The following is an 11,032-nucleotide window of genomic DNA, read 5'->3' on the forward strand; positions in this document are numbered from 1 at the left end:
AGACCAAGCCCCACCCGGTCTGGGTAGGCGCTCATCCTGTCGATGGTCCGCTGAACGTTTCTGATGACCTGGGGGCGTTGTGGTCATGGCCCGCGAGCCTGCACTAGATGGCGATTTCTTCCGCGTAGATGGCGATGCAGATGGGGTCTTCAAGCCATCAGGCAGATGGAGTTGCACCAGGACCAGGTTGAAGAGCACGGGGTTAAGTACACAGCCATGGGGGACACCTCATGTGAGGCTCCTGGGTGTGCTGGTGGCGTTACCAACACGGACCAGGGATTGCCTGTCCTACTGGAAGCACTGGATATATTTCCGGAGGTTGGCAGAGACCAATGGTGTACACAGCCTTCAGGTTCGCCGCGTATTGCACGTTGGTAATGCTTTAAGGACGTCCAGGAGTGTGAGACAGACCACGTGATTGAGAGTTTTGGCCTCTTCCGAGCATGCCATTACGTCCATGATGGCGTCCGCTGTGCATCTATGATGCCGGAACCCAGGCTGTTGAGCAGGGAGGAATTCTGAGCTTTGCTACCCATGAAATCCGCTCAAGGGCGATGGACTCCATGATCTTTCCTGGGGCTGATGTGAGCGCCACCGGCCGGTAAGACTTCAGCTAGGATGGGGTTTCCGTACTTCAGAATGGGAACGATGATGGCAACCTTAGTCTCTATGAGTATGGCAGAGGTCCAGTTGTCATTGAACATCTAGAGGATCAGGTTTGTCCCGCATGTCCTCATTTAGGTTCTTCAGCACCTGGTAGCCGATACTATCCAGGCCCGGGGCGCTGTGGCAATCACTGCGCTGTATGGCGACTGCTAGCTGCTCCTTGGTGAGCGGTGCTCAGCAGTAGGCCTGGATATATTACGGCAGAGCTGTGGCCTGGTCCTACCAGCGGGATGGAAATCGGGAGTTGGACTTCCTTCGGCAGAGGTTCCTTGACTTCGATCCTTCGGCAAAGGTTGCGGGTGCGTCGGCTGGGGGTCCAGGCGGTTGTTTCTGTCAATGTTTAGGCCTGCCGGTGAGCAGAGCCTCGGCTCTGCCCTTCGTTGGGCTCGCAGCTGGGAGGACGAGGTCAGGAACCGGCTGGTTGGCTAGGGCCTCGCAGGTTGTTGCAGCTTCCAGTTGCAGGTCCCAGTGAATTGCACTGCACTTCCGCCCATCAATGCGCTTACCCAGCTTGGGAGTTAGTGGTTCTAACCCCACGCATCCGGTGAGGAGTGCCATTCATAAACAAATCGAGGTGACGCGATGATTAATCCAATGCGTGAAACCTCATCGGAAAAACGCAGGAACTCTGGTGTTCAAACAATGAAACACAGCGCAGCGAAGGGACGTACGTGCGGCCACGCCTATCCGCCTGCGGGATCCCCACAGCGGATGACCCAGTAAAAAAAATCAATGGGTCCAATTGGGAATTTGGGCACAAACCAAATGGGCACAAACCAGTTGTGCTTTCGCCACCCATCGGGCCTGACTATTTGATGCTACCAATTGGAAATAATTGGTCATCCATGAAGACCAAGTGGTTCACCAATTGAACTCAAATGGCAAACCCATTGAGCCCAAATGGTTTGAACTCACATAACTGAAAAAAAAAGAATAGAGATGCAATTTCAATGTTTTCTGTCGAGATGGTTACAGGGGACTCGGCTTTTATAAAAGTGGAATGAAATTACAAGTTTTTACAGAACTAAGAGACAATTGCATGCATCACATACACGGAACTAATACAGATTCAATGTATATATCCACAGGATACTTTGCAGACTTATATACTCCATTCGTTGACGAGTGCTGTTGGGATCAGTGACACATCTCTTATTCTGAGTTACCTTATTAAATTATGCCTGCACTTACAGTGGACACGATAAAATCAAGAAACATAAAGTGGCATATACTTTCTATAAGATCTTAAATTTTTCATTGTTGTCTCTTTATAGAGGTATGTATATATGTGCACATCTCAGTTAAGGGTATCACTGACTAGACTTTCTGATTTGGGAATGTTTCCTTTGGACCAATTAGAACCAATGGGAAGTCCAGTTGGAAGCCCAGATGGTTTCATGACTTCCAATTGGCAGTGAAGAAATCAATTGGGCGCCCCAATTGGGAGTGAATGCATCCTAATGGGGATTGAAGGAACTCATTGGGCTTCCCAGTTAGCCCAATGGGATTACTCTATCCCAATTGGGATGCCCCATTGGGATGCCCCATTGGTTTCTTCACTCCCAATTGGGATGACAATTAGTTTCTTCTCTCCCTAGAGAAGAAACCAATACCCGGGTTCGAACCCGGGTACTCCGGCACAGTAGTCGGACGTCTTACCACTGCACCACCCCGGCGGGGCTGTGGATCTTTAATACCGTCGCCGCCATGCAGAAAGAGGAGGAGGGGGTCTCCCCTTCTTCCTGTGTGGGGGCGAGGGTGCTATCCGGTTGCCGAAACGCCGGCTCGCTATCAGCGGATCACGGTGCGTGCATCCCGTTTTCACTCGCTTCACTCGATAGCGGCGTCAGCGGAATCAGTCAGTCGGTGCTGTCTGTTCGTCGTGCAACGTTCCTATATGGGCCCACGCGCTGCTTCCCGCAACGTCCCGATAACTCAATTGCTCTCTTTACCAGCCCCGCCGGGGTGGCGCAGTGGTTACGGCGCTCGACTACTGTTCCCAAGGATGCGGGATCGAATCCCGGCCTCGGCGGCCGCTTTTCGATAGAGGCGAAAAGCAAGGCGCCCGTGTGCTGTGCGATGTCAGTGCACGTTAAAGAACCCCAGGTGGTCGAAATTTCCGGAGTCCTCCACTACGGCGTCTCTCATAGCCTGAGTCGCTTTGGGACGTTAAACCCCACAAACCAACCAACCAACCAACCAACTTCTCTGACCACAAAGCTTCTTTCATGACATCCAAGCCAATTGCCCCGCCGGGGTGGTGCCGCCCGACGCCCGACTACTGTGCCAGAGTACCCGGGTTCGAACCCTACCTCGGCGGCTGCGTTTCGATGGAGGCGAAATGAAGAGGCGTCCGTGTGCTGTGCGATGTCAGCGCACGTTAAAGATCCCCAAGTGGTCGAAATTACTCCATAGCCCTCCACTACGGCTTCTCTCTCTCTTTCAACTTTCACTCCCACCTTCCTCCCTTCCCCTACGGCGCGGTTGAGGTGTCCACAGAAAACAAGTGAGCCTTTCCCTTCCTATAAATCAATCAATCATAATTGGCTCACAAATGGAAAGGCGCACAATCTGTCACACTTGATTCTGTGGACACCTAAATCATCTTTGCAGTGTGTACCATGTGTGGACCCAGCTGTTGTGGCTGTAGAAAGAAGGAAACGGAAATGCAGAGGCCTTCCACTGGCTCTGTAGCTGAGCCACGTCCGCTGCTTGTAGCTGTAGGAAGAAGGAAATGAAATTCATGGGCCTGCTACTGGCTCTGTAGCTGAGCCACCTCCGCTGCCTCGTGCAGACAGGAGAGAGAAAGTAGAGAAGAAGACGGAAGGACGCGCGCTGCAACAGCCGTCGTCCACCACCTACGCGGTGGCGGGTGCAATGACGGCCGACAACAGATCAAATTTCGCCCCGCCGGGGTGGTGCAGTGGTTACGGCGCTTGACTACTGTGCCTAAGGACGCGGGATCGAACCCCGGCTTTGGCAGCCGCTTTGCGATGGAGGCGAGAAGCAAGGCGCCCGTGTGCTGTGCGATGTCAGTGGACGTTAAAGAACCACAGGTGGTCGAAATTTCCGGTGTCCTCCACTACGGCATCTCTCATAGCCTGAGCCGCTTTGGGACGTTAAACCCCACAAACTAACCAACCAACAGATTAAATTTGGTGGCTGGCTAGCCCCCGCTGCAAGCGGCGTTGACGAACCGTCCCAGCGCCGTAGGGCCAGGAACAACCACCCTTCACCACCTCAGTCCCAGCTATGAAGTATACCTTTCATAATTGGTTCCCAGGAATGGAAAGGTGCATTATTTGTCACACTTGTTCATGTGGACACCTGAATCGCGCTGTAAAGGAAAGAAGGAAGGTGAGAATGAAAGTCCACCTTAGCTCTGAAGCGGGCCTTTCATATTTGTTCCACATGAATGGAAAGGCGCAGTATCTCCTTTTCTAGCTGGGAATAGTTCTCGGTTTTCGTTAGTGTTCGTGTTCGGAATCCTATGGGGTAATTTACCCCGCCGACTCGATGCGACCATACGGCTCCAAGACCCACTGCAGACGCGTCACAATCTAAGCGAAGGGGCTTGTTTGAGTCTAAATTCACTAAAGAGATGTGCATTCTTTACTGCCTTCTTAGCTGCTTTGAAAGCCATCTGCTGCATTGTGCCCCTGAACCGCTTCACGCCTTTCACCAACAACGCGCATAAGGGCGCCAGTAGAGTTGACACATGTGTCTATAGAACTTGCCGTAGTAATTTAAAATGCCGAAAAATATTTTAGCTCGCCAACTGAGTTGGGCGGGGGATGTCGAGCAGTGCTGTTATGTTGCCGCTTTTAGGCCGTAAGCCATTGATATCATTGCAGTGCCCAAGTAATGTAACTTGCTCTTGTCTTAACTTTCATTTTTCAAGCACTTGCTCCAGGATTGTATAGACGTTCGCCTTTTCCGTCACAATAATGTCGTCCAGACAGACCAGTACCCCTGGAAAACCACTAAGCATGAATTCCATGCATCCCTGCAAGATTGCCGGCGCTGAAGACAGCCCGGAGGCTAGTCCGTTGAAGCAGTATAGGCCCTTGTGTGTGTTCAGGACAGCTAGCATCTTCGAGTCTTCCTCGAGGGACAGCTGATTGAAAGCATTATGCAAGTCCAAAGTGCTGAAGACGTCTACGCCATTGAGATTCGCAAATATATCAGCAACCCGTGACAACGAGTATTGCTCCATTTAAGGTCGTAGAATTCACCGTAAGCCTATCTAGCTCTTTTCACACCATTTGCTTGAGCGCCTACGGCACCCTAGAGCTTTACAAAACTGGGGCCTGGCATCTTCTCTGACGGACAGGTGGACTGGTGGCCCTTTGGGCAATCCAAGTCCCGGAGCGAAAACTTCGTTGTACTTTGAAAACAGGGTTTCCAACCTTCTGTCTGTGGCTTATGCACGCCACAGTGATTAGTGGCACTCCGGCCGTATTGAAGCTTCGAATAGTGTCAGGGCCGCAAAGCGTCGGCTCCGGACGATAAACAACCAGCTCTGACTGTACAGTCGCGCCACCCAGACTCGCAGTGAGTTGCAACTTTCCAGCGATAGGAAGTGGCGCCTTGAAACACGATAGCTGCATTATTGCTGCCTGCAGTCGTGGTCACCTATCCCGGTGTTTTTCGATCGCTGCCCACGGAATCACACTCATTGGTGACCCAGTGTCTACCAACGTAGTGAGCGGAACTCTGTTCCAACTTATTCGCCAAAGAATAGCCTTGACGTGAAAGCTGTTTGCTGCGTGATACGAAATCAGTGTATGCAACAATTTGCAGTCTTCAGGGCTATATTGCTGGCTTTGAGGAAGTAGGTATACCGCCCGCCTGCCCTAAGTGGCTTCGTCCGGCGCTCTACACACTCGTGCTAAGTGGCATTTCCTGCACCGACGGCACATTGTTCTGAGGTGGCGGCAATCATGTGCTTGGCGCGAGGAAGGGCCACATCGGGGGGTGCACGACAGGAATGCATTGTGAGACAGACTGCTTGATTTTCTAGACATTGGACGTGAGCGAGCCGATCGGACGAAATTGTTTGTGCCTGACTCGAGGGAGGGTAGTCTCCGCATCTGCTGCGCGTTTTCCGCAGCGACCTCAGCAGAAATGGCGAAGTCTCCTGCTTCATTAAACGACATCTGGCTGCTGGTCAACAGGTGACGTCTGACGTCTTCGTCCTGACCACCGCATATTATGCGGTCGCGCTGTATGCGGTCCAGCATCGCTCCAAAATTGCAGTCTTCGGCCAAGCGGCGAAGGGCGGCTGAAAATCCCGAACACTCTCACCTTTTGTTGTCTACGCGTGAAAAACGGGTAACTGGCCGCTGGTTTGGTGACGCGGCTCATAATAGCTCTGTAGATGCTCGATGACATAGCTGAATTGGAGGTCATTGACTCTATTAGGGTGGCACCGTCCTTGGAGAACCTTGACAGCGCTGTTGGATAGAGTGGCGACCAGAAGATCTCGTTGTTTGCCGTATCCGTGATTTCTTATGCTTCAAAATACGCTTCCAAGCTCACCCTGTAGGCAGACCAGCCCCTTTTTTGCTCGGAGAAAGCAGACGCTTCGCCTGGCGCCATCGGATTATCTTTGCTATCCGGTCTGAGTAGCCGCTCTTCAGGGGCACCGCCCTACTGCGTAAACCTCGTCGCCACTGTTCTGTTTCGATTAAATTATTTGAGTAACACAAGTAGAATGATCGGTCTTTATTTCACGACCTCGTTTATTTATGCTGTGATGATAATGCAGCCGGCGATAGGTAGCACGCTACCCCCTGAGACGATGTCATGATAATTGGTGTCTACTGGCGGTTGACGACACGCTTGCATGCCACAGCGTACACCAACAACTGTGACACAGCTTAACCACCTATCTGGCGCATAACAGCTGCGCTATAATAAAATGATGCAGGCAGAAACGTTCAAGCATCTACTAAAGCGTGGTTAACATTACCAAAATTAATAACTTTGTTGTTTGTGGCCTGGGAGTGTTAAATTTATATATACCGCAACATATAACACCATAGCGAAAACCTGAGCAAGTTCCCAGGCAGAATGTTTTCTAGAAGAGGGGAAGTAGATAAAGAAAAAAGAATGGGTTCTCGAGTGTTCTTCCTTATTACAAGCGTAACGAACATGTAGCGTTTGTCATAAAGCCGCGTAAATCTCCAAAGTGTAATGAAATCGTGCCTGTGTCACTGGTCATGATGAAGTGGTCTGGGCTGTTCGAACGTGGACCTCTGCACGACAGGCGCGCCGCGAATGATGTACGATAGCCCGTTCGCTCTAGGTGAATGTTAAAATGCATTACTAGATTGATGAGTGTTGTGGAAAAGAAAAGTGCAGTATTTTTTTATTTATAGGAAGGGAAAAGTGCGGTAGCTGTCTCACTTGTTCTCCGTGGTGTTAGCAGACACTCAAATAAACAAGCAGAACTAATTTATTGAGGTCGCATTAGGAAATTAGGTGGATGTCAGTCCGCAAGCTGCTTCTTCGTAGCAGTGCCCAAGCGGTTGCGGTCGACCGAGGACAGCAGAACGTTGACGGTCGTTGAGTCGGAGTGAGTCGAGAATGTTCGCCGTTGAACCGCTGCGTCTTCAGTGGTTGCGTCTGACTGACATCCTGTCGACTGCGCCATGTTAGCAGATACTCAAATAAACAAGAACTAATTTATTGAGGTCGCATTAAGAAATTAGGTGGATGTCAGTCCGCAAGAAGAACGCGCCTGTGCGAACTCCGCTGTTGCGATGCGTGTCCGTCCAGTCGCTCGGTCCAGCTTCGACTGACTCTCCCGGTATTCACATTTCACACCTTCACATCGTTCTTCCCACGGTTGAATCCCTGGTAACGGCACGTACACCAGTCACACACACGTCAGAGACGGCTCGCCCTCTCTCCTCACGTGATCTTTCTCACGGCCGTCGCCGCAGCACACGAAACCGTAGAGCAAGATCACGTGAGGAGAGAGGGCGAGCCGTCTCTGACGTGTGTGTGACTGGTGTACGTGCCGTTACCAGGGATTCAACCGTGGGAAGAACGATGTGAAGGTGTGAAATGTGAATACCGGGAGAGTCAGTCGAAGCTGGACCGAGCGACTGGACGGACACGCATCGCAACAGCGGAGTTCGCACAGGCGCGTTCTTCTTGCGGACTGACATCCACCTAATTTCTTAATGCGACCTCAATAAATTAGTTCTTCTTGTTTATTTGAGTATCTGCTAACAGTGGACACCTCAACCACGCCGTAAGGGAAGGAAGATGGGAGTGAAAGTGGAAAGAAAGAGGAGCCGTAGTGGAGGGCTGCGGAGTATTTCGACCATCTGGGGATCTAACGTGCGCTGACATCGCACAGCACACGGACGCCTCTTCGTTTCGCCTTCATCGAAATGCAGCAATTGTCGGCGGAATTGGTTCATAATTGGTTCATTGGAAGGGAAATGCGCGGTAACTGTCTCACTCGTTCACTCGTTTTCTGTGGACACCTGAACCGCGCCGTGAGGTAAGGGAGGAAGGTGGGAGTTAAAGTGGATAGAGAGAAAGAGGAGCCGTAGTGGAGGGCTAAGGAGTAATTTCGACCACCTGGGGATCTTTAACGTGCGCTGACATCGCACAGCACACGGACGCCTCTTCGTTTCGCCTCCATCGAAACGCAGCCGCCGAGGTCGGGTTCGAATCCGGGAATTCCGGACAGTAGTCGGGCGTCTTACCACTGTGCCACCCCGGCGGGGCTGTCGGCGGACTCCTGGCACACACAATGAGGGATGGGAGGAAGGTAGGAGAGAAAGGCGAAATGCTGTACAAGAACTGCGTCCACATTCCTTTTTTTTTGTACCTTGACTGGAAACAACGGAACAGTGGGAGTTCTAAGCAGCCGAGCATCTCTAGGAACATGCAACAAAATCACGTTTTGCGTGCAAATAACAAAGCTACAGAAAGGAGCAAATATGCCTGAAATGATTGGATGATGACCTACCGTTGCATCAACAGCTATAAACAACTTGTCTCTATTGCTCGGCTCCTTGAAGGGGCAGCCAATAATAGAAATAATAATAATTGGTTCACAGGAAGGGAAAGGCGCAGTATCTGTCACACGCGCTGTGGACACATGAACCGGCCGTAAGGGAAGGGAGGAAGGTCAGAGCTTAAAATTCAAAGTAGTATGGCTAATATGTTTTGCAGTCACGCCATAAATAATTTTGACACATGACTTCATTACTGTAAGTATTCAACTACCCATTTGTCCTTATTGTCCAAAAAAGCACTATACGCGTCTGATTTCATTTGGCGTTTTGTACTCCTAAATGATGTCTTATATAATAAAATACGTGCATCACCACCTGGTACTCGTCTAGGAAGCTAAATAGTTTATAATAGAATTTGATTTCTCTACAGACGCCGCTTTGGTTTCGAAATTCTAACTAAGGCTATGACGTGTAGTTCATGTATACGGCACGTGAGGCACAAATAGCTGTGATTATCGGGCGGTGGTGAAGGCTGGCAGTTCTGGCCCTACGGGGCTGGGACGGTATGCCAACACCGCTTGCTGCGGGGGCTAGCTAGCCACTGATTTTTATCTATTGTAGGCCGTTATTGCACCCGCCATCACTTCGGTGGTGGAGGACGACGGCTGTTGTAGCGGCGCGCGTCTCTCTCTCCCTCTTCTTTCTTCCTTGTCTATTTTCTCTTCTGTCCGCACGAGGCAGCGGAGGTGGCTCAGCTACAGAGCCAGTAGCAGGCCCGTGCATTTTCTTTTCTTTCTTCCTACAGCCACAACAACAACATCATAGCTGTGATTACCGAGCAGGCGGACCAGCCGTGTGTCCCATCTCGCAAGTAGTGCCCGCTACGACCGAGGGCTCCGCGAGCGCTATCTCGGACGATATGATCACCCGTTAAGCTTTTGTGCTGTGTGTAGCGTGTGCACGTCGTTCATTTTGTAGTGACGCGGACGGAGTACACGCTCGGCTTGTTTGCCTATTTGCCTGTTTTGTTCTTTTATTCCGCCTCCGAAACGCGGCGTCCAGCGGCGGCGCAATATCGGAACGGATTCGCCGGCACTCTCTACCCCTACCCTATCATCGCCGCCTCCTCACATTACTCTCTCCTGATGACACGTGCTCGGAGTGCGAAGGGGAAGGGGGAGGGACGGGAATAGCTGTGCCGGCTGTCTGATCCCGGAGCACCGACAATTCTGGAGGCTCGTCCGCTGTGTCGAGTGCGTGAGTCCATGGACCAAGACAACCGCGGGCAGAGCTCAACTAACCTACTGTTTTTATGTGACATGGTGTATTATAGCTTATTTTTTAATTTTAGCCAACTCTGTTTATCCTCCATATACCCAACTCTGTGAATTAATTTTCCTGTCCCTCGCTATCTTTTTCTTTCCGCCATCCCTTTTCACATGCTTCAGTATTCTAGATAGCAGATACCGGGGCTGGAAAATGTTTTATTACTTTCATTTTTGTTTTCTTTTAATCAAAAAGAGCCGCTGCGTAGTTTGTATTGACTACAAGACGTAGGCCAGGATGTTTGAAGGGCTTGGATATTCCAATCATCCTTGACCTACCTACCTATCGTTTTGTGGCCGCGTTACTGCTCGTATCTCGCTCTGCAATGTCCATCATTTTGGTTTGTGATGGCGGCGCCGGCTAGTTTTTTTGTTTCATTTCAGCAACTTGTTCCTGTAGTTTTCGATGTTCTGCCTTTACTACTTCTTGCTCTCTTTCTACAACATCGACACATGACATCAATGCGGCGACTGAGGCGCAGCTGAAATCAGATACGGACAGTCTAGAAGCTTAACTCTAAAGAAGGCCCTGTAACTTAGAGTGAACGCACCTGAATATGCAATTGCACTCCGTGATTCTCTTGCCTGTAAAATAGAACTATACTTGCTGTCTTGATCACTGCTAGTGAGAACTGGTACGACAAACCAGTTACGTTACTCGTGTGGTCCTATCTCGGAGGAGCACAGGAAGAAATTAGCGGAACGCTTACGCTCCACCGTTGAGGGTATAACGCGATAGCGTTTCGCGCACAGAGATGATGGTTTCCACTTTTTTATCACGCATTTTGTTATCTTCCCCTTAGTTTTTTGATATTATGCATTAGCTTTCCATCCTGTGCAGTTTCATTCCTTTACAATGCTTTTCCATTCTTTTTTCAATTATTCAATTTCATAGATCAATTACAGTCTAAACTATGTGAATTAGCATAAACAAGCAATGAAGTTGCCCCTTTTTGAAGTTTTTTGTTTCAATAGTTTCAAATATTTGTTCAACTGCAAACGTTTTTCTTAATTACAAATCTTCAAAATGGAGAGGACAGGCTTTTCGTACTGAGCATT

Source organism: Amblyomma maculatum, chromosome 9, assembly GCF_055883805.1.
Source record: "Amblyomma maculatum isolate TAMU_Amacu chromosome 9, ASM5588380v1, whole genome shotgun sequence".
Lineage (NCBI taxonomy): Eukaryota > Metazoa > Arthropoda > Arachnida > Ixodida > Ixodidae > Amblyomma > Amblyomma maculatum.